This window comes from Brienomyrus brachyistius, chromosome 5 (assembly GCF_023856365.1).
Source record: "Brienomyrus brachyistius isolate T26 chromosome 5, BBRACH_0.4, whole genome shotgun sequence".
Classification (NCBI taxonomy): Eukaryota; Metazoa; Chordata; class Actinopteri; order Osteoglossiformes; family Mormyridae; genus Brienomyrus; species Brienomyrus brachyistius.
The window spans coordinates 27,315,286-27,340,629 of NC_064537.1; the positions used below are offsets into that span (position 1 = coordinate 27,315,286).

The 25,344-nt window shown below is 41.0% G+C and overlaps 1 protein-coding gene across 4 annotated transcripts in view; it reads right to left on the reverse strand.

The window, feature by feature from the left end:
- LOC125742388 (protein ELFN1-like) overlaps positions 1-25,344 on the reverse strand; it is a 112,264-nt gene that overhangs the window by 79,864 nt on the left and 7,056 nt on the right. Inside the window, exon 1 of one of the 4 annotated variants that reach the window (XM_049014358.1) lies at positions 24,235-24,318. The exons of the other annotated variants lie outside the window; for them this stretch is intronic. The gene's annotated coding sequence lies outside the window, so the exon portion shown is untranslated. Of the gene's footprint in view, positions 1-24,234; positions 24,319-25,344 lie in introns of those variants that run through there. 4 annotated transcript variants of the gene reach the window in all.

A 25,344-nucleotide genomic window follows, 5' to 3' on the forward strand; every position in this document is an offset into this window, starting at 1 on the left:
ACGACTGGTTTCTCAGCCAGTGTGGATGGTGTATTGCTGATGAACATCTGCATGTCTGTGCTGAGGAGATCATAGCACCCTCTTCCTTGGCCTTGCAAATCCCCTCCCCCAGACCCCTTGAGTACAAAATCTTACAAATGGGAAATTATTTACAAATGGGAGATTTGCACCATGCACTTCCAGCAGGTTATGAACACACTCTTCACTCAGATTGCTGAATATTTCTTCTCCAAACGATTAAAAAATCAGAAATCAGAAAAGCATTTAGAAGGCTGTGGCCTTTTCTCATTCATAATTTATTCCCTGTAAATGAGGCACCTATTGACAGAATGGAATTCCTAAAGCTAAATAAAATACTCTATTATTTTTGCTTGGGTTCATTTATAAGCAGCCAAAAAGGACAGCGGTTGAAATTGGGGATTATGGGAAATACAGGCTGCCGTCAATACGAAATGTGAGATCTGATATAATCACTTTCATTTACAAGGCTTGCTCATTCAGCTTTGCCATGGGTTCTCACATATAATTTGAACTGTTATGCGATGGGAAACTGAACTGAAGTAACAAGCAATTTAATAAGAACTCTAGCCAAACCCGGCAGCAGGAAAAGCTGTTTAGGAAAATTTGTTATAAACCGCTAGAGGCTGAGAATAAAAGATTGTTTCTCTGATTTTTTAAACAGAGTTTCTGAAGTTGATGGAGGCTTCAGCCCTTTTTATCTTGGTTTTTAAAAATATATATATTACCACCAATACTGGATAAAATACTTTGAGAATGAGCAATTAGTCATTAGGCTACATTTGTTATTCTAATACCATGGGGGCTGGAATACAATACATAGAGATGTGATTGCAATATTGGAGCTATATATCACTGTGAAAGTATCTAAGACAACAGAGTGAACTCAGACCAGGTCTGTAATAGAGGTGCAATGAATACTAACCTGTAATTATCTTATAGTAACATTTACTGAATGTTGATTATATAAAAAATGATATATGATGCATGCATACAATACAGAAAAAAGGTAATTTGACTTACTTTTAGATGGTAATATAAGTGTTTCTGATGAAACAGCCATGCAATCGGCACACTGAGTGGGTACGGTCAGGTTTGGGAAAATGGATCTCTGAGCGACACCATTCTCACTGAGCTGCATATCTGTCTGCCCATCCGGCAGATCACTCAGTACAGGGAGCCAGCTACCATTTCTGAATGACCAATATCGAGCATGTCTCTAAAATCACGCTTGAAAATCAGAGTAGCGGGGCCCTCGGGGGTGACTGGCGTTCGGGAGCCTGGGAGTGTATAGCTGTCTTTAACTGTCAGTCATAACAAATGCTTCACATCAGGGGAGATTGCTTCTGATAATGCCTGCTGGTCCTGTGAAGCACCTGACTGATTATTCTATCTTGAACAGAAAGCGTTTTGGTTTACAGTTCTTCTGTGTGTGTGTGTGTGTGTGTGTGTGTGTGCGAGCGTGTGTGTGTGGATTATGTTTATATTAAATTGTGGGGACCAAATATTCCTGACAATATTATAAAAAATTGGATTTTCAGCTCCATACAAAGATCTGTGAAAGCAATCAAAAAACTAAAAATGCCAAAAGTCTCGTATTTTGCTTGGTTACTTACAGTATGGCTGGGTTGGGTAGGGTTAGGGTTAGGGTAGGGTAGGGGTTAAGGTTTTCATGTTGGGATTAGAGTTTTCACCATAGAAATGAATGGAGGATTCCCACAAAGATATAATTACAAACCCGTGTGTGTGTGTCTGTGCCCTGTGATGAACTGGAAACCTGTCAAAACTGAACCCCAGCCTTGTGCTCTGAGCTGCCAGGGATCGACTCCAGGTTCCCTGACCAGGAAAAGTACCTAGAAGATGGATGGATGGATGGATGAATGGATATATATTACATATAACTGCGATCTGGCAAAGACTGACTTTTGTCAACCTAATTATTCTTAAAGAATAATGCCCCAGCTTAATGTGATGAGATGGGTAAAAATCCTGCAATTAATGCCCTTTAAAATGGTCAAATTCAACCAGTAACTCACTGCACACTAAATGGTTAAATCTTAAATTACAAATGCTAATTAAAAATGCAGGTAAGCGGTACAGTATACCTTTAACTAGTATACATTATATCTTTTACGATCTTCAGACAAGTACTGTATTCATTGCATTTTCTCAGATCGAACATACTAAACTCAATTTAAAGCACGCAAACCAAAGGGACATCAATGACATCTCTGACAAAGCCTTCATCTGGAGACCAGCAGAATCACAGGGCTGACTCGTCATCACTGCTCCCATATGTCATGGTAAGAAGAACAAAAGCGTCTTGAGGTTTTAAAGCCTGCATGCCAAATAATGTGAGAAATGTGCTTAAGCACTAAGTTCCTATGCAAAGACGGGACATTGCATGATATGTAGGTTGAGTCAATAACACATCGACGGGCTCGCTCTTGTCAAAACACAAGGGCCTCGTACAATTTGTCTTTATTAGGCACTGGCTGCGTCTCCTGTATTCCGTGCGAGGCGGTCGGAGAGCAATAGCGTACAGGGAGGCTCTCCTCCACGACAAAGGACACCTTTCATCTCCATGGCTGCATCTCAGGGTGACACTGCACTTCAAATGAAACAAGTGTTTGTCATAGACATTGGTCTCAATAGTCTCCTTGAACACAAAGGCATTCAGAAAGGTTTATCTCAACAGTGGGCTTCTTGCGAACTCTCTGCTCCTCCCTCTCCACCGGGCATTATGGGAATAAAACACCCCCCAAAAAAGCTACAGAATATCATCAGAAAACACCTCCCTCTCAGGGAATGGTGCTCCTTCTTAAATTAAATTTTTAAAAGCAGGGTTGGGAAGAAGGAAAGCAAAGCAGGCTGACATTATTCGTCTAAGAATGGCCTAAGGCAGTAATCAGAATTGTATAGACTTCTGAAAGTATGCTTACACAGAGGGTGCATAAAATTATGCACCTTCATAGGGGTGGCACACTTATCAAAAAAAATTAACAATTGTGCTTCCTGTTGTTAAAAGTAAGCAAAACAAAAAAGTCACATATTCCACTATAGAACTAGAGATACACATAAATATCACAAAACTTAAAAAATGTAGTATCAGGTTTATGCAATAGGTTTTGCAATAGGTTTTATATATTATAGCACTTGAAGTTATTTTTCTTTTTGTAATTTGGAACCTTGGCTGTCAATGCCATGTATGTAAAAATCATCAGTTTGTAAAAACTCAGTCGCGAAACACGTCATTAAAATATCAAACAGGAACGTTTGCCTCATTTAGCAGTTATTACTAATTAATTAATAGTCTTAACGCTAGTGACATTTCATGTCATTTGTCTAATTTACTGGCAATGGATTCTGTAAAACCTTGTCTGTTTTGCTAAGATAATTTAGTTACTTAAATATTTTAGAGTTTATAGTTTAGATATGCCTTTTGTTAATATTTTCACATTAAGCTGCTCAGGCTAAGGAGAACGACTCCTTGATATATAACTGAGAGGGTTTTGAGTCACAGGCTCAGCCATATTGAGAAAGGGGAACACATGACAGTAGTAGTGTGACTGTCACCTGTGTGCGATGTAATTATATAAGAAGTTCCTCATTCCATCTGCAAAGTTCCTTCTCTCCTTCTTCCAGCCACTTATCCCAGTCTGGGTTAGAGTCCTATGCAGCACAAGGCAGAGGTACATCCTGTATGGGATGCCAGTCCATCACAGGACACAGGGCAGGGGCCACCCTGTATGGGATGCCAGTCCATCGCAGGGCAGGGGACACCCTGGAAGGAATGCCAATCCATCACAGGGCAGGGGACTCCCTGGAAGGAATATCAGTCCATCACAGGGCACAAGGCTGGGGACACCCTGGAGGGGATGTTGCTACCAAAATACACTTCCCAGAATGCTTTCTGTACTGTAAAGAGCAAGTTGAGGGAGGCGTAAAGGTAATTTCCCTACAGGGGATCAATAAAGTATCAATTTATTTATTTATAAAAGGAGGTCGGCTGAAGGGATCAGAGCCCCGACTGCTCTGAGAATGGATAAATCATCTAACACTTAACGCAGGGGCCCTAGGAGGGTGGAGCTGTAAGAATTCTGAAAAGACGCCTCGTACAACAGGGCAATATTCCCTGTGTGATTCTCAGTCTTCCTATTTTTCTTCAAAACCTGACAAACTAATGCTTTATTCACGACTGATAATGAATGACAAGCATCAGAAGCACAAGCAAAAGTTGCTTCTTTCACAACACATTTAGGCTAAACTTATATAGATGTGAAACACATCTTACACATCAGTAAAATAATGTACACATCATTAAAGTCTGTCTGTCTATTTATGTGAATGGCAAGGAGTCAGAAAATGATCTAGGCATGCAATTGAGTCTTGTAGGATTTTACACCTCATTGCGGTTAAGAGGAATAGATTTAAATACGATCGTCACCAGCGATATTTACGGAACTTCAATAGATTTAAAAGCAGCATCAGGGGGAAACGGCAAGGTAACTAATTCAACAGTTTCTATTGCAATACCTCACCTTGTATGTATTGGCTGTTCCTGCCATACTGAACTCAATAGGATTACCAGGGATTAGGACCAATAAGTACGGTGACGAAATTGTTTCACGGACAGAGTTTACATTTCCCCGGGCCAAAGCAAAACCCGCTGATTAAGTCGGTCGCAGCGGCGCTGGGCGAATGACTCACAGTCTGTCAGACAGGAGTAGCAGCCCAACTGTCTGCTAACTGTCCAGGGCAGCCGGGGATTTAGCGAGGAGTGCATGCGCTTAGCTCTGCGAGGACGGCAATTCATCTGCTTAATTACTCGTTACCAGGGCTACTTCAGCATCGGTGTGCCGCATCTGCATTTCCTGCGTGTCCCTCTCACTGAGAAATGCAGCAGAGCACTCCCGACTTGGCTGCAGCCGGACGAAAAAGCCGCACGAAGACATTTAGTGGGCGTGACCTCATTGATTCAAGTTCACACTTTCAAATGCTCAATGAAAGCAGGAAATTAACTGAAAAATGGGAGGGACACCTGAGGAGTATTGCCCCTCTACCTCTGTAATCGAGTGAGTGTTTTGTTTTAGTATTTTAGGACTTAAGAATGGAATAGGAGCCAGGGTGCTCCCCAGCCTCGTACCCGATGCTGCCTTGTACAGGCTCCCCCACTGCCCTGCCCAGAATTAGTGATCAGAAGATAGAAGGATTGATAGAAAAAGATATTTTTTTGCAAAAAATTGAAAAGAGAATGATAACAAAGGAAAAAATATAGGAAATATATATGGAAAAAAGGAACAGCCATAAAATACATACTGTAGTATATAATACTGCCCTACAAAGGCGAAACACACTAACCAGGCTGACACTGAAAGTGAGAAAAAGGGCTGTTTGCCTTGGTTTTAGTGTGGATTTTGTAATGACTGTAATTATCATTCTGATCTCACCCTGTCACAAGGTTAAACAGAGCCGAAGAGCCCCAGTTTCTATCATAACTCATTTTTGAAGAAATACTGCGCTTTGCCATTTTACGGCAGAATGCATGTATGTGTAATAGATAAGCAACAAACTTCAACCTACACTGTTACACCAGTGAATCGTCCAATCAGGTACAACACTGCTTCCCAGTATATATTAAAGCCACATACTGTGTTTCCAGACTTTGATCACCAGCAGTCTGCCATCATTTATAAACATCCCTGGTCTGATTCCCCAACATCTCCCAACCTTCTGCACTCAGTGTGTTGATGGACTGGTACAGCACAGATTCATATCTATATTTCCGTGACGACTGTGACTTCTTTTTACCATACTGAAGAAAAAATAAGATAAAGGATAAGACAAGGATAAAAAATGAAAAGAGAGAATAGAGGGAAGGATAAGAGCACAAGAATGGGAAGAGAGAAGCACGGAGGAGGGTTAAAAGAGGAAGGATTACAAGGAAAGTTCTATTGTGATGTGGGCTGGTCTGCTTGGGGTCGGTACACTCAAACAAAAGAGACTCAAAAGGAAAGTTCCACTCATCAAGGCCCTATAATTACCACTTCCCTGTTTGTCTGGCTTGAGGTCTTAATTGGGTTGGGGTGGGTTGGGGTGGGGTGCACATGTCTGCAAAGTGAAATAAAAAAAAAACTCGACAGCCGCATGGAAGCTTGAGATAATTCTGATTGGAAAAAAAAATCTAACGGCCCCATTCCGTGAAAAGGCTCCTTCTACATTCCACCTCATCTATGATGACATATATTGATAACAGCCCATGTGCATCTAATTGGGCCAACATCAATGGCCAATGCAAATATAACATTTAACTCTCCCGGTTTGAGATATCAATAGCATTTTTTTTGTGACTTTTACAAAATTACAGTGTGCTATAATAGCTTAGAGGGGGGTTTTCAGGAGTATTGAATTCTCAGGGGAGCTAATCTTCTGCATTCAAAAAAATGTCATTCAAATGTTATGGCATTTGGTTAAAAGATAATGCTTTTAGATCTTAAAATGAGATAAGCACTGCCAGAACAGCACATTAATATACTGTATTAGCATGAGAAACAGTCAGAAATGTAAAGCCATACGTCTTTGTGAGTAATTGTGAAAATATAGCTTTGACGAAAAGTATTGACAGTCATTTTGAATTAAAAACTGATATTCAGAGGAAGGGCCAATCGAAAAAGACATAGAGAAACATAGCTTCTCTCCTTATATGCTAATTAAAACTGCCACTGGTGACACTAACAAATGTTTCAATCCAGAATGATTAATCAGGAGGTATCTGAAGAGCCATCCTACTGACAACTCTTTTAATGATGTTTAATGCTGTTTGAATTCACTTCAAAAGCTTTCAAGACACAAACAACTTTTGCCTGCTTTTCATAAGCTGAATGGCATCTTTGTATAATTCCATCTCTGATCTGATTCAGCCAAAGATAGACTTGAAAGTACAGTAGTGTTATTTATATATCTATTTATTACTCAGCGAGGACTGATGCAGTGGCGAGAGTATTGCCCTTTAATCCCCGGTTCATTAAAGGTGAACTCACTCCACGGGTGCCAGTTTTGCCGTACTGTTTTTAGCACAGGGTGTCTGGGATGTATGAACATCTCCCAGGCAACGACGAGGAACCACAATACAAGCTGTTCACGTAGAACGGCTGTACAGATAAGTCTTCTAATCATTTATAGTGTATTACACACTAAGAAAAGGAGGAAATTAGGTCCTTTTACAGGAACACCCAAGAACTCCTAATGGAACATCTAAGAAAGAACCCTGCTTTGGGGATGAAAGAGTTGTCCATCATCTGCTACAGTAATAGACACCTGTGAGTAGTACGATGATCCCAAATGACATGGAACAGATGTCTTCTCGCGGTTACTACACCAAGTCTACAGTGACACAAAAACATTATGTCTCGATCGGGGTTGCTGCTGTTTTGATGAAACCAATACATAACTGCAGCTATATTTCCCACAACAGCAGGTAAGATCGGCAAACTAGCTTTCATTATAGATGGGTGCTGACTTTTTCATTAGTCCATGTCGTCTTCGTGATCAGCACCGCATGAAAAATACGAAAACTTATCAACCCCCTGCCCCTACAGAGAAGGAGCTAATTTTTTCTACTCATACATAATGTCTGCCTGATAAATAACAAAAGAAAACTGATAGGTAGGTTGTTAAACATCTTTCAGTATTTGAGTTTATATATTGATATGGAGGGACAGAATTAAAACTCACTGTTAAGTAAAGATTGATGCTAAGAACAACTTTATGCTGTATTACGAACCGATTATAAATGACAGCGACTAGACCTAGGAAAAACCATCATGTCGTACTTTTACTTTATCCATCCATCCATCCATCCATCCATCCATCCATCCATCCATCCATCCATCCACCTTATAACCATTTATCCTGGTCAGGGATGCAGGAAAATCTGGAACCTATGCCAAGCATGTTAGTCCATCACAGGGAATGCACACTCACTCACAATCACACACTCTGGGCAATGTAAAGGCAGCAGTCAGTCTAAATGCAAGCCTTTGGGCTGTGGGAGGAAACCAGAGAACCTGAAGGAAGCGCTTTGACACACAGAGAGCACAAGAAGCGACACAATCGGAGCGAAGGTGAGCGCTGCCCGCTGAGCCACCTGCCCGAATCCCCCACCCTCCCTCACGGCCCACCGTCATCTCTCTCTTATTTTGTTGCTGCCTTACAGTCAAAAGACGCAAAATCTTTTCTGCCCCAGATTTCTATCTGCTTCAGAAAAGCAAGCAAAACAAAACCAACCAGTATGTGTTCCAGCCTTTTGTAAAATGTATCGTAATGGGTTTTATGCTTTGAAGTTGCAAAGGCTTTCCCTGAGCTGGGCTTCTGACTTTCATAATGGTTTTTTAGATTTGCTACAGTCTCACGGCAACGCAAACTGTTTAGGGTGTGCAAAGGGAACGCAAAAAGGAAATCCGCAGTCTATACAGTATCTTGTAACTTCCACTTCAACTCGTACTTATTTATCACACCGATAACAGGAACCAAGCGCCAGCCAAATGCATTTCACTGGCATGTAAATTAGCTAATAAACAAATATGTAACTGAATGCAATCTGCTACTTAACAAATATGTTACTTGGCGTATACATCTCCTGCTTAAATGTGTGCTTACGGTTGCAGCGTGTTTAACAAACAAACACTCATCAGGCTTACATCACTAATACTCCCCACCCCGTGTGCTTTCCCGTCTAGATCTCTGGGATGGTATCTAAACCACGCCACGAATGCGTCATGTTGTCATGCACGTATCGATCCTCCTTCATCCTCGGGGCGCCTTTAAAGCGAACAAAAATGCATAGTTGTAAAGAATTCTGGAGCAGAATGAAGGATCATTCTCCTGTTTGATAACCATCTCTCCTGGGTACATTTAAGGTCCTTAGTCAAGTATGAACACATGCCGTTTGCAACATCACCCCAGTTGAGAAAGACAGGAATGGCTCCCGGTAAAAGATTGGTAGAAAATGTCACCCCACTGACGCAGTAAGTGTTAGATGCAGTCTCGTCTCCATACTTCCCACAGTGACAGCATGCAGCGGATTTTTGGTTTCAGCAGGAAACAGCTGCTTCCATCGAGAACAGCTTGTACTTTGTGCACTCAGACCACTACCATCTTTTTTATGAGGCAATGAGATTTGCTAATGAGTATCTGCTCAGAACCACAGTCTCATTATAATACAGAAGCTTTATGCACCCACCTTAAGATGCACTCTATAAACGTTCTGCAAGTCAGTTTCTGTCCTGATGTCTGGGAAATTTTATTTCTGTTCTAACTTGTTGCACGATATGAATAAGAGTAAAAGGAGACACCATTATCTCTGAGAGTAGCTAAACCTGAAATGCTTTCTGTAGTAAATATATAACCAAAATTCAGTATGATAAAGCAGAATATAGTAGCAGGACCTTATTACGAGTAACAAGATAAAAAATGCATCCTATTTTAAAAGTACAACACTAAGAAAAGGATTTTGTTTTTTGTTGAATATTTTGTGCTCATTATAAAGCAAACTGTTAAATGCTCAAGTGGCATCACACTTTGTCTGTTGTTTTTTCATTGCCGGCTTGAAAATAATGTTTATCATGATAAATAGGTTGCATCTGTTCAACCTTTCTTGTCTTCGGCTTTATTCCCCGTGAAACATTACTCAGCTTTATCCGGCTTTTTGAATTCACCCTATGAATTTTTATTAACCTGTTATGATTTTTAGCCACTCTGCTGGTCTTTATGGAGACTTTTTAAATGATCAAACATGCTTGAGGAAGATGTGACAACTATGTTTAGAAAGGAAAAGGTCTTCCAGGAAGATTCTGTCGGTCATGACGTCCTCGAGCAGCGCCATGTAAGCATTACTGGCCAACATTAAGATGGATATGGCAGAAAACGGCTTAGAAAGACATTCCTGGGAAGGTTTGAGGACCACTTTCTCAAACAACTTCAGCCCATCTTCAGTTTGTTCATCATCATTTCATAGGATCTGGTCTAAGATGCCACTAGCAGCCATTCAGCTATGATATGCAGATTCCAGTTGTAGTCAATAGATACAATACAATAGATACAATAGATGTAGCTCCAATGCGTAGAGTGAAAATTATGCCAGTTTCAATTAAATGCTCTCGCAGCAACATCCTTTCTGAAAACTGTGTTTATCATTCTGAATGTATGTAGTGATATCCCCAACAGCAAGAGATAAAGCTGTAAAATTAGTATACAGTATACATATTCAGATCTTTCTAAGACTTTTGAAGACACATAGCACTTAATTTTTTAGATGAGAAAGTGTATAACAAGCATAAGGAAGAAGGAAGTCACACGTACAAGATGACAGATGGCTGCCCGTCTCCAATGAAAACACTCGGGGTGACATTTATGCGATTGTTTCACTGTACAGGATCGGGCTCACAGCCGCCGGTGAGAAACAAACCAGGAATATGCCGGTATCTTTGTTCTCATAACTCATTGCCCTTTTCCCGTTTTATTCATACCTGCTGGCCTGAGATTCGAGAAACACTGGCTTACGCAAGTGAGGCCTGCGTGCAGAATATCAAAGAGCTCTTAATGCATTGTAGGGGAAAAAAGGCAGAGGTGGTGATGATGACAAGTGCTTCAGGGCACGCTGTGCTGGGGTATTCATCACAGATGTGTTTTCTTTTAGCCACGGGTGTTGCTTGTACACCTCAACCAGCTTTAGGGTTACAGAATTGCTGGAAACTCTAAAATCCTTGTCACCAGATCTGTAGGAAAATTAGCTGAACATTCATTTTCCAGAAAGGCAGCCTTTCCTGCGCAAAATCCCCTGTGAAAAATGTCTCCTGACACATGTGAAGTGTGGGCCGACGATGCCAGATAGCACAAATCATGCAAAAGCGATGACAAACTCTTCTCTGGACTGTTTTTGTTCTTTTTGAAGAATGTTTAAATAAATATCATGCTCAGTTATTTTGCATAATGACACACCCATTCAAACCTCGTAAATCCCATTTCTGCAGTCTTTGCAGAATGTCTGTACAATCTACCATGCAATCTATCATCTCTCAACTGAAAGGTGTACCTAGGAAGATGCTTCCCTTGAATCTGCATGCAAGTCGAATCATTGCAGACTTACAGACAGCTGATAGGAATCTGCTGAGCGTCTGCGTTTTTCAAGTGTACACAATGCGTTTGAACATCGTAAGTTTTAGCAGACCTCATTTACATTGCTTTGTAGCTCAAGGACATCTTACTAGAAAAAAAATGCAAATCCATACTTGTTCCTGATTGGTTAAATACCTTAAATCCCTCTGTAAGCAAAATATTTCACCCACCCATATTCTTCACTACACTGCCGCTATGTGCTCAGTGTCATTCGTGTAATATCTGAAAAGTGAACAGCACAGAGCATATTTCGCATCGAGTATGGAACATTTTAGCGTGTGTCTTTCAGTACTGCGAGTGAACAAGATAATCACAGTTTTCACAATGCCTGACAATATGATTGCAGTTTGTACATGGATATGTGTCCTTTTCAAGTGGAAATTTAATGCTGTTGAGTGCTATATTGTTTTATTTGTTGTACAAGGACAAAGTGTCGCAGGGGCAGTTGAGTTGAAGCATAAATTATACTTAATTACTTTCTGTATTTTTAAATGTATTATTTTAGGTCTCCAGTGCTTTAGACATTAATCCTTTTGGAGTAGCTGGAAGACAGGTGGCCACAAAGGCAGAATATATGTGATTCAGATGCAACATAGCTACCTTTAAAGAAACGTTATCAGGAAAAAAATTGTATGTAGTCAACCAAGACATACATAACCAAAAATTAAGGAATGTGACTATGTGCCCCTAATGCGTGGGGTATTCTCAAATCGTTTTATTTCGCTCTCGTGATGTAGTGCATCCACTGTAAACTACAACATTTTCCATGGAACTGGACTTATTGGCTTGCTGCTATAGTTTCAGCCTTTGCTTTTGACTGAACTGCAATTAATACGTAAGATTAAAGTTAAATTAAACTTGCATTAAAAGTTAAAGTTTTCTATTACATTGAGCAGGCACAACTATTTATCACTTGAAGATAAAAGCTTATATAATTTAATGCATAAATAATCCAAGGGAAAATAACAGTGAATCCTTGCATTTTAATACATGACGCAGACGTCATTTGTTATACAAAACAGCAAAACATTTACATTTCAATTCCTAACGCATTCTGTCTATGCTAGTGGCATAATATTCAAAGAAATGTCTTGATTTTTCAGGCCCGCAGACTTTACAGGCCCTTGGATGACATGACGTTTCCGAAGGATAATGTCCAGGCTACACACCACTGCGTCTTTGTACATGACTTGCCGTTCAGTTCGAAAGCAGAGAAATCCTGGTATTTTTCTCCTGTACTGCCATCCATCACCCTGATGAGTAAATTAAGCAAAAGCCCTCAGTGCTCCACGGAGTTCAACGAGCTTTCATATCTCCATACCAACTCCTGTCATTCTTATCATAGGATTCAATGGCAATAATCATTTTGCCATTGTGTCCACTGCTCTGATCAGTAAAAGCTATATTCCAGGTGTGATGTGCGTCAGTCATCTCATTGCTCTGGCAGAATCACGCTGGCTGAGATAATGTGAGCGAGAAGCTTTAATCACCATACAGGGCATCTGCGCGGACATCCGCTGGCCTTCCAGAAGTAATGGTGAACAGGTGGCAGGCTGACACCATGTCCCTCTCCCCAATGCTCTCCTCGCAGTCGGGTCTTTCTAGGCCAAACAAATAGAAACTGAATGCATGGATGAGTTTGTGTGAAGGAAGATCAGGTATGCTAAAACGCTGACTCTTCGGAAACTCATGTTTCCTCTAAAGTTACTGTCATTCGTATTTATGCATCATAAATTTAAGATATTGTTACACACACACACACACACATATATATATATATATATATATGTGTGTGTGTGTAGCATGTGGCTTAGAGGACCAAGCCTCTGTGACTGCGGTCAGAAGGTCATCGATTCAGGCCTGGCCTCAGCAGACTGTCAGATGTCCATGGGCCCTTGAGCGAGGCCCTTTCCTCCCAGCTCCGTGGGCACCACTACAGGCGGCTGCCTTTCACTACCAAACTTGCTCTCACTACATGTGCATCATGGAGTTCAAGATGGAGTAGGCAAAAACAGAATTTCCACATGGGGATCGATAAAGAATTATTATATAGATATGTTGCATATTACAACAGTTGCTTATGTACATTTTTAGACGTATACAAACTGTGCATTACTGTACGTATGAGATAAAGCACAAGTGATGTAGTGATGTAATAACCAGGGTGGATTTGATTATTTTTATATAACCTCACATCTCAAAGTGGTTCATCCTGCTTGTTCTCTGAAATATTAAAACCCAATTATATATAAACGTTATTAAGCTGGTGCATCTACCTGTTATGTTACATGAAAATATATTACACATCTCTTCATATTCATAGTACATGAGCAATTTCAACTTCCTGTAAGTCATATGCAAAACAACAACCGAAATACGTGACCACTGATCAGTGGAGCGACCTCTCGCCTCCATCAATGGTACGGTCATGCCCTGACAAACATATATTATTGAAAAAGTATTAAAGTGAAAATGCGACCAGCTCAGTTATACTGCTGCAGTTATTTGGTTTCAGGCATCCTTGTAATGGTGCTATTCTTATATCACGCAAATTTATGCACAAAAAGCATTCGAGCAATTCCTCTGGTTTATTATGCAATTTGACCTTCCGGATCATCATCCCTCATCAGTGTGGTGGGGGAGGGGTGGGAGGGATGGGGAGTGTGGGGAGTGGAAGGGGTATAAATTCACCCAGGTATTGTATTAGCAAGTAGCCATTCCTGGTGTCTGTGAAGTCAGTCAAAATATTGACACCCGCCCTCCTAGTCACCTTATTGGCTGGTCTAGTCAACATCTTGTTTCCCTCTTAAAGGAACAAAGGGGTGAAAGTGATCTAGTGGAAAATGCCTTTGTTTTTTATAGTGCTATAAACATCACACTGTGCCAATCACATGGAGATGGCAGCAGTTGGCGTTTTTGTTTCCCATTTCTTTTCCATAACTGCTCATCCAGTGCACTGTCACAGAGAGCCTGCAGTTAACCCAGGAAGCACAAACAACCACGTGGGATGGCTGTCACCAGCCAAACGCTCACAGAGATGGGGAGGGGGCGGGACTGTGCTGCCCTCAGGTCGCCCCACTGGAAGCCTAAAGCGGGGTGGAAGTGAGGGAATCTATCAAATAGCGTACCTCTAACTTTGCACAGAACTAATGCCATTTGTAAAATCAGTCAGACTATGAAATGATACCAAATAAACCACAATTCATTCATAATACAGCAAATATATAGTATCACAGATGTATTTTAGCTTTTTTTCTGGTTTGTGCAGAAAGGCCAGCCTGCACACCACCAAGGTGAATTGGTTTAGTCGTAACTCTTGGTCGACAGTGATGGGGGATGGGGGATGTATTGATGCTTGAGTGCCAGATTAACAAAAACAGACAAGAAAAGGTCTAAATCATCAGGTGCACAGATTGGGAAAAGGAAGAAAGAAAGAGTAATAGTGTAGGATAATAATGGAACAAAAATCTTTTTATATACTACAATTTATTTCTACTTGTTACTTGTTTTTATTAATCTTGTTTTTTATATATATTTCTATTTATACCGATCTTAATTTCTATCTTTCAAAATGTCTCAATTACAATGACAGTTAGTGCTGAATGGTGCTTTTTTTATTATATATTAAACATTATGCTTGTGGTTTACTGCTAAGAAGGTGCCTTGACACACATCTAGTTGAAACACTTCACATATACAAAGCATGCTGTTTAATTGTTCAAACCATCTCAAATTTACATATCAGGTAGCAGAAGAGTCAAGTGCTCGGTGTACACTTCAGCACAATGTTCTTAAGCTAGTTGAACCACGAGGAGCAGATGCCTTGGATTCCCAGTATCTCAAGAGCTGCTCCTCTCTTCAAATGCTTTTTATGTGGAACCTTCAGAGGAGCATAGGATTCTCTCTTTAACTCGCGATACGCAGGTATTGTCAAACATGACTCTTTACACTTTGGTGATAAAAATAGCATTTTGACAGACATCTGGCTGCTGAAAAGTACTACTGAAATTCAACTGATGAATCTAAGTCCCTGTAAAGAACCTCCTCTAATTCACCCATAATTACATGAAGAAGCCAGTGAGCTAATGGTATTCTCTACACTAAGGGTGGCCAATCTTATCTGCAAAGGACTGGTGTGTATGCAGAGTTTTGGGATAACAAACAGGGCACGAGGCAGGGAACAGCCTGCAAGGGATGCTAATCCTTCACAGGGCACGAGGCAGGGAACAGCCTGCAAGGGATGCTAATCCATCACAGGGCATGAGGCAGGGAACAGCCTGCATGGGATGCTAATCCATCACAGGGCATGAGGCAGGGAACAGCCTGCATGGGATGCTAATCCATAACAGGGCACGAGGCAGGGAACAGCCTGCAAGGGATGTTAATCCATCACAGGGCATGAGGCAGGGAACAGCCTGCATGGGATGCTAATCCTTCACAGGGCACGAGGCAGGGAACAGCCTGCATGGGATGCTAATCCATAACAGGGCACGAGGCAGGGAACAACCTGCATGGGATGCTAATCCTTCACAGGGCACGAGGCAGGGAACAGCCTGCATGGGATGCTAATCCATAACAGGGCACGAGGCAGGGAACAGCCTGCATGGGATGCTAATCCATAACAGGGCACGAGGCAGGGAAGAGCCTGCAAGGGATGCTAATCCTTCACAGGGCATGAGGCAGGGAACAGCCTGCATGGGATGCTAATCCTTCACAGGGCACGAGGCAGGGAACAGCCTGCATGGGATGCTAATCCTTCACAGGGCACGAGGCAGGGAACAGCCTGCATGGGATGCTAATCCTTCACAGGGCACGAGGCAGGGAACAGCCTGCATGGGATGCTAATCCATAACAGGGCACGAGGCAGGGAACAGCCTGCATGGGATGCTAATCCTTCACAGGGCACAAGCACACACACACGCACACACATTCCCATTATAGGCAATTTAGAGAGAGAATTTCACCAAACAAGAAGTTTGTTTGCACTGTGGGAGGAAATCGGCATGGGTAGACCTTGCAAACTCTGCACACATTGCAGGGGCGGCATCTAAATCCCAAATTCGGGAAGCAAGAGACCCTAGAGCTATCAACTAAGCCAACATGCCAACCCCCTGCAAAAAAATAAAATGGAGGATTGTAAACACTAATGAGAAATGCAAAGTGCATTGCTGAAGTTTAGCATCGAGGACTGAGACTGCAGACAGTAACATTGTATTCAACACATTATTGTACTGTAGCATTTCTCACGTGCATTTTCCCCAATTTTGAAATACAAGAAAGAAGATCTAATAAAAATATTTAATAAAAAAATTATTTAAAAAGGGGGAAAAAAACTGGCAAAGGTTGCCAAGAAATGAAATACAAACATTCTGCCTCAGTCATGCTTTCATTACTCACTCAAATTGAATCTGGAGACAGCCATCAATAATCTGACCTGTGCCAAGAACTCAGCTGGGAAATGAAATGGCGTCTATGTAAGGGTAATGCGATTATTAGCTTTGTCTGCGCGTTTCAAGATGTTTGAGGCCCTGCTTCCCTGCCCTTACTATAATTTCCCTCTGATTTTCCCGCTAGTGCATAAACAGCTGTCCCTGTCGACGGTAAAATGTCATTCTGTTTTAGAGTAGTGTAAAAGAGACTCGATATTATACATCCCAAGATAGCAGTACCTCGAGTGCTATCGTTTGGGATTCAGCTCCTCCTTTAAATTTAAGCCTGACAGTCAGTGATCTCTGTTCTACAATAAAACATTAAGGTATCGCTTTTGCTCCTATTATGAAGCAAAGGCAACTCCACTGACATGATACCATGTGATATCCAGCATGCTATGTAGGTACCCTCAACTTCAACTTAACCTTTACACGAAAGGCCTTAATTACCACATTGCCTATCAGTTGCATCTGTGAAATCTCCTTGACATATGAAGCTACAGTCGATACATCCCTGCCATCCATGGAGAAGGATCAGACAGAGTGCATTCACTTGGCAATCACTGGGAGAAATAAAGTATTGATTGTGGTGGGGTGGGAAGTGCCAACCAGCACCCTCCCACAGCTTGACTTGGACTGGAAGACACTGCACCCTCCTCCTTGGGCTGATCCATCGTTTCCCTGTCATTCAGTGTTGACTTCGCCTTGGATTCAACTTTCCGAAGTAGGTACCTTTAGAAGGTAATGATCTGTCTGTTCAACAGGTGTTTAGAGCAAAAGTGAAACAGTTTGTGGTACAGAAACATTGCAGCATCCATCTATCTGTCTCTGTTTCATAAACGTTTATCCAGGTCTGAGTCATTGTGAGCCTGGAGCTTATAGAGTACAAGGCAGGGGACGCCCTAGATGGTATGATGTTCCATTAAACGTCACACACTGCCGGGCCCAAACAGCTCAGATATTATATATTCTATATAAGTTTCCTAACTTTGATGGCTTCTGTATCAAGCTCAGTGCCACACAGGTAATCTATGTATCTTAAATAAATAAAATAAAAAATAACACACACTATCAAAAAAAAATTCACACACACTATCGCTTGCAAATATAATATTTGTAATTTTTGCTGGGAATAAGTCAGAAAAACAAAACAAGCTCGTCATCCAAAAATTAATAACTACAAAAAGGGAAAGATTGTCACGATGTATCTTAAAATCAGAAATAATGCTGATTTCACAACATTCCTGTTTTTTTTACTTTAATTCCACAACGGTTCCATATTCCAGTCTTGACGCTCATAGTTTTCCTTCCCCATGGGACCTAATTATTCTGATTGGCCGTAGGTCTTTCGACTGAACAAGAAAATCGTTCTTTCTGTACAGTCACAGCTTTAATCTGGTTTCCATGACATCTTGTTTTCGTTCATGTTATTTCCGTTTAAAGTGTATATGAGTGCATCCAGGCGTACGTGTTGTTTTAATTAGAGCTTGCCGGTGTCTTTTTGACAGCATATTTTTGCATCCGTCCTGATGCAAGTTTCATCCAGACTTTCAATGAATAGCATCCTGATTAAAGAGAAGAAGCGGGAAGGTGAATGTACAGCACGAATGGCTCTTTTGATTCTTGCATATTCTCCTCTGCATCATCTCCTATGCTGAGGTTATAGCAAAAAGACAAAATTCTAGTTACTTCGATGTACCCTAGCAAAAATGATTTTTCATGGGTGTATTTCTGTCCTGAGCCGGTCCTGTTTTTAGTAGAATTAGTCTTTAAATTAACCAGGATAAACAGTTGTATGAAGGTTCACTTTAGCAGGTTTTCAGTACAATATCTGGTTTGTTTCAGAGAGAATCACTAAGACCAGAGAAAGGTGAGTTGTACCGAAATGACCTAATCAATCACAAATACTTTATAAATGATTACAGATACTGTGCATCTTCTGATTTGTGTTGGGACTTTTCTTAAATGCATGCAATATGCCTTTTATCCTTGGCTGGATATACTGTGTCTCTTTGCAAAATCACCTAGCGATAACATTGTATTAGATCTAAATATCGGATGATATTAGATTATCTGGGTTTACGTGAATTTAATCGCATTTCACCTTATCTGGTGGTTGTATATAAGGGGAAGATACATAAAACATTAAAAATGCAATATAAGCTCTGCTGTTTGGGGTCCAGTGCTGATTTCTCTCCTTGTTAAACTCCATACCTTATCAACATCAGGTAACTGATAGGTCTGACTGCACCATTGGACGTCTATCCTGTACCGTTCCTCCGCCGTCACACACATGCCTGAGATTATCCAACACAGGAAGCAGGCTCTGAATCCAACTAACTTTCCAAGAAACTATACACTCACCTCTACCCATTTTAAAAATAACTATTCCCTTTACTATTGTCTTGTAATATTTGTGTATATAGTATATGTTTGGCCATTCTTAATTCTCAAGTTTCACAGCTGCTTATCCATAATTATTTTAGATATATTAGAATTTTCCAATTATCTGATACCCATAATTCCGTTTGATGCCACTCATGTCAGTAATGGATTTCAAAGATATATTTTCTTGGGCCTGAATGGATATTTTACTGCTGCCCCATATATGTTTAAATTGTTATTAGACATTCTTTCTGTAACGACGATGGCTTAACTTAGATATTATGAAATGTACAGTCAATGTACCCTCCATTTTTCAATAACACCCTTTGATGATTCCTCCTCAGTTCCTGTCCTTAATATCTGATGAAAATAGGGTGCTATAGATAAGGTCTCCGGCTACACATTTTTATTCAGTGACAAAATTAGTGAAAAGTGATTAGTGATCATTCGTCCCCAGATATGCATGTATTTTTGCAAGACACGAACAAGGCAACTAATGTGCTTCTCACGAGGCGACTCATTGATAATTTGCTAAGGGGAAAAAAGGCTGTAATGTGAAATAATGAACATGCTGTACATTGCCACCTGTAATGGACTCCGGTGTAGAAAATATTACACATGCATTATACTCTGCAGCTCTACGGTGTTGTTTCCATTATGCGGAGTAACAGACGGTCCTGAAATCATCATCCACTGAAGCTCAAGGGATCTGTGTTATAAAGAGCTGTGCCACTGTATATTTCAATGTCATACATCTTCACAAAGCCCGAAGGATGGGTGTTATATATTTTCATGTTGCCTTTTTGGAGTACCATACTCACATTCAAACCGCATTGACCCTAACGGTCCCCTTGGTAGGACATTTAGTAAATGAGACCCAAGGGGACAGCCACATTACATTTATGAGTTTTAAAACTGTTATTAGTCACCTTACCCTCACCAGTGAAAAGTTCTCTTGACCTTTAATGGTAAAAAGTTCAAATATTTATAGAGATGTCTGTCTGAGAGCTGAGTAATAATCTGTCAATCTTTCACATCCAAGGTGACAGGCAGTCTTGGTTTTCAAGATAACCCTCATGAGTACATGGTCAGTAAGGGCTACCATAAGGCCCATATTAATTATGCATCCCTGATAATTATGCATCCCTGATCTTAGATAAAGTCCCGTTATACTCGGACAAAAATCACTATCTAGCATGAACTTTTAAAATACATCCATCTAATGTAAAGGGTAATAAATTACCAGAGCTGAAAAATAAATTTGAAAATATTGTGACCATACTTTGAGCACATAGCTTTGTTACCATTGTCCAAGTCTCTTAGAACGTTTTTGCCTATTTCCACGAAGAACGCACACTTTGATTGCCAGTACAGGCAGCCACTTAACGTATTTAGTGATGCTATGACTGTAATAATGCCCTGTGATAGAATAGTATCCCATTCAAAGTGTCCTCTGCCTGCCACCCAGTGCTTCCTGGAATAGGGTCCCGGGCTGGTTTAACCCCGCACCGGGCAAGGAATTATGGAGGGTGGGTGGATAGCTTTGTTCCCAGATGTTTGCCTCAGTTGCTTGTCATGCTGTGTGGTCCACCTCCATGTCCTTTCACATCTCCTTCAAATAATGAAAAACTGCACAGGCAAACTTCATGAACACCGGGTTTTGCACAGGGGATACAGACACAATCTCAACTATGGCGATAAGTTGGTGAGACACAAAGACCTGCTTATTTCATATTGTGTAGCTCCAGAGACACACAGAGCCACATAAAAAACCCATGAAATAAAGCGCAGAGGAGCAAGTAAAGCGGTTTTGGAGATATTGCATATTATTTGCAATTTTTGCTTTATTGCTAAATTACACTCACATATTGAATTTTTATAGCTACAATCTCCAGCAGAGGTATCTACTCTGAACGCACTAAAAAGTTTTCACGTTTTAAATCATGTTCGACTTACAGCACATAGTTTAAAAGAGTTGTATAAGTTTGTGGTAAAAGCTGACTAGCCAGATGTTAACGACTGGCAAAATAAGATCGGCTACTTTTGTTGTACAAAACAGAGTAAACACCTTAAATTCGTGTTTATCTTCCTAACATTTTTCATCTCTGTTTCCTTTAACTTTGCGAACATCGGGTATTTGCGATAACACCTTCAGCTAGCCAGCGTGTATGTAAGACACAGCAGCAGTGTATGAATTAGGCTACAGAGCAGGAAAGGTCCTCTGTGTTTTCTAAACACTGGAGCCTTTTCCAACTGATTGCCCAGCAAGCATCCACACAATGAATTCATTATCATGAAAATAAACATTTATTCAAGCGATAACAAGGTCATAGTCTACCATTTAACAGAGAAGGAGAAAGTTATGGATATTTGGTATTATGAACACAGAATAGAATAAATAAATAATTGGTTTTCAGCAGAGAGAGTGCAGACTGATTCAGAGTGGCATTAACACAAAGGTCGACTCATATCAGAGGTCATTTTAGTCCTATATAACACCAGCCTCTCCTCATGTGGTGGAGGGCCAGTAATGTGTTACTTACTTGTGAAACCTATACTCAGCGCTGCTAAACTCATCGCCACCAGGATACGAATCTGAAGCAAACCTGCTTTCAAAGCTGTACTCTTTACCCAAAGGCAGAGCCAAGGGACACTGGCAAGTTTGTTTCAACGGCAATTTTCAATCAGGAGTAAAGCCATACGTCCGAGGTGAGCTCACACCTATGGGAAAGTGAAAAGTGTAATCCAAGCTGTAGTTTTGAAAATGTGCACGTTGTTGTGAAAACAATGTTGTTTCTGTGAGAATCTCTCAGGAGAGGAGAGGAGATGACACAGCAGAGGACGGTGACGTGGGAACGGGGTGTAGAACTAAGTTCTCTTTGTAGGGATACAGAACAGGGGCTCATCACATTGTATAGTCTGCCAGGACTTTGGAGAATAATGATGGATTATGTGAGTCAGCACAAGCACTGCGGTCTGCTCACATTTACCGGAGGCAAAAGAAAACTAAAACTAATCTTTATAGGGAATATGGACTCGTAAACAACAACGAGCTAGAAGGGAACGAGACACCCCCCTCTCCCATCCACCCCCCACCAAGGAGACTACTTTCGCCTTTTCTCAAGCCTACTCTGGGGTCTCTTCCAGGGACCAAAAAAAATGCTTTTCAGTTTTTCAAAGTGACAGAATAGAAGAGCCTCACGGGACTCCATAAAAGCTAAAATTCCCCTGGCGTCTAGATCACTCCCACTTCCCCGGAACCACGATGAAAAGCCAAAGAGGAGACGACGGCCGACTGGCAGCAATACGGGCTTTAATGATCCACATGCTACCTCCCTCTGTGCTTCAGAGCTTCATCTCCAACACCAAGTGCGATTTAATACACGGGATGGAGGAAGAGAAGGACATCATTAGGGTTACTGCTCCCACTGGCTCATGGCACCAAAATCTGGGGGAGATGGTCCCTCAAACTGCTTCATTGAGGATGAGGTTACTATGGAGAACCATTTCAGTTCCTCTAAGTCAATAGATGAGATCGTAACATTTTTGACTTGGTTTTATGTTGTAACCAATGTTATTATTGTTAAAGTGATTTGCAGGCCTTGTCACTGAGAAAATATGACAGTAGTGCTATGATAGTAGGTAGATTAGTAAATTGAATTACAATCCATCGCATTGTACTTAACATTTGTAAAATTACTGGATTTCTTTCCATGGAAAATTTTATATAACATCTAAAGTCAGTCAGGAAATTGCAAGGACCTTCTCATCACTAATAAAATAAAGACACGACAGCCTCGTCTTTCATCAGCGACAGACCTCCATTAACATCACACACATCATATCCTCGGGTAAATTACATTTAACACAGCATAAAATTTTAAATCTATATCCAAGAAATGATGTTGTACTTCCTATCACTGAAACACCATTATGTTGTATTACTGTTGTGTGTGTGTGTGTGTGTGTGTGTGTATATATATATATATATATATATATATATATATAAAAAACAATAGAAAAACAATGAAAATAGGCCTAAAACTTAAATCATATGTTTCCTCTTAAATGTGTCAACATTTCTTGTAAATAGATTGTTAAGAAATTCTGGAAGTATGTAAGAAAACAGCCTTCACAAAGGCAAAACCGAGAATTTTATGCTGTCCTTCAAGGCTGGCAATGAAAATATGACTGAAAGATTATGAAAAGAAACTACACCCCCAGCCCCCTCCCCCCTACATTTTGCTAGAAGCAGAATTAATACCTTTCAAAAATAACAATTCATTTGCAACACACGATTTAAGTACCAAGTAATACCATAAAAATGCAATTATATTTTGGGGGACATTCCTAAGCAATTTCAATATAGTCTATCTTCAACTTTGAGCTTTCAGTACATTACATGTTAACTGGAAAGAAGAAATACTTTTCCTGATTTCTAACTGAGGAACCAACATTGGTAACACTTTACGTGAGAGGGCACAAGTAACTTAGTAACTCAGGTACTACTCAAGTACAAATCATGACCAAATATAGTAACTGTATGAAATGTGCCGGGCCAGTCCCTTGCTAGGGGCATCCTCACCAGGATCCGTCATCATTTGCTCACCTACCAGTATCTGGAGCAGTCTGCTTTTACGCCTAATAAAATCTACCATGAACCGTATCTTGGCACTGAAGGTTCTCATTCAGCGCTAAACGCAAATATTGACAGAGTTTCTTAGCAGCCTTTGTCAACTTTCGTAAAGCGTTCGGCTCCGTTGATAAAGTCGCCCTGTGGAACATCCACAGACTTCGAATCCCCTCGAAGTTGCTGGGTGTCATGACCGGCTTGTACACTGGAACTGAGTGCTGGCCAGAATGGAGGCAGAACTTCTGCGTCCTTCTAAGTTGATTCTGGGGTTCGTCAGGGGTCTGTTCTTGCTCTCTGTTCAGTGCTCGTATGGACTGGGTGTTGGGGAGGGTTGTGGGGTCCAGCAGCAGTGAGGTATCCATTGGTGAAGAAAGATTCTCTTATCTTAACTTTGCTGATGATGCTGTGATCTTCACGGAGTCAAAGAAGATTCTGATACGGGCTCTTGAGAGACTGAGCAAGGAGTCTGAGAGTCTGGGCTTGCGAGTACCCAGGATTAAAAACCATGATCCAGGCCTTTAATGACCTCTTGGGCACAGCCATCAGCAATGTGTCTGTCTGTGAAGAGGAAGTCAGCCAGAGAGGTTCACTTACCTGGGCTGTGACAATCATGTCTTATGGCGACTCTTCCTGGGAAGTCGGTAGATGGATTGAGAGTCCATGGGGGATCATGAGGTCACTGGAAAGGGGTGTGTGATGCTCCCGATATCTTTGTAAGAGGACGTAGGTCCAAGTCTTTTGGTTCCTGGTGCTCCTTGTCTTGCTGTATGGCTGTGAGACATGGACGCTGGATGTGACCTGAGATGAACACTGGACTCCTTCGATACTGTGTTTTTTCAGAGAATCTTTGGGTACCACTGGTTTGATTTTGTATCGAATGGGTGGTTGGTCAAGGATTCCTGAATGAGGCACATTACCTGCATTGTGAAGGAAAGTCAGTTACGGCACTACAGCCATGTGGAACGATTCCCTGAGGCCGATCTGGTTCGCAGGATCCTCGTTGCTGAGGACCTGAGCTGCTAGACACGGCCAAGGGGATGCCCACGTGACACCTGGCTGTGGCAGATACACGGCCATTTCCAGAAGGTGGAACTGGACTGTGTGTCGGCTTGGGGGGGCACCAACTGCGATCCCGAGGTGTTTCATCATGTGGTGGGTATGGCAGTACATGCTCCCCCACCTGACCTGACCTGCCCTATGAAATAAATGAATCGTTATGATTGACTAATGATGAATGAATATGGGATCAGTATGCAAATAACACTTTTCTGGTTTAATAGTTTCTTGTTAGTTAATACGTTAAGTATTAGTGTACTACTACATTATTTGTGCCCCCTCAAGTAAAGTTTTACTCAAAAATCAATCAACATACTGTGGTTTTCAGAAAAAACAGGCATCGTAAAGGGAATGTGGTTAATATCAAGTTTGGACTGTAAGTTACTTTGGTAAATATAAAGATTACAAGTAGGAAAAGTATATTCTGTCCATCAAAATATGGAATATTCTCCAATATCCTAGATCCATTCTCAGCATCTCATAAATACATTCACTGTGGACAGACAAAACCTATTACATAGAAGAAAAACTTCCAGTTAATGCTGGCCGCTTAAATGATCTCAAAAAGGGATTGCAATAAAATGATCTCAAAGAGGGATCGCAATAAAATGATCTCAAAGAGGGATCGCAATAAAATGATCTCAAAGA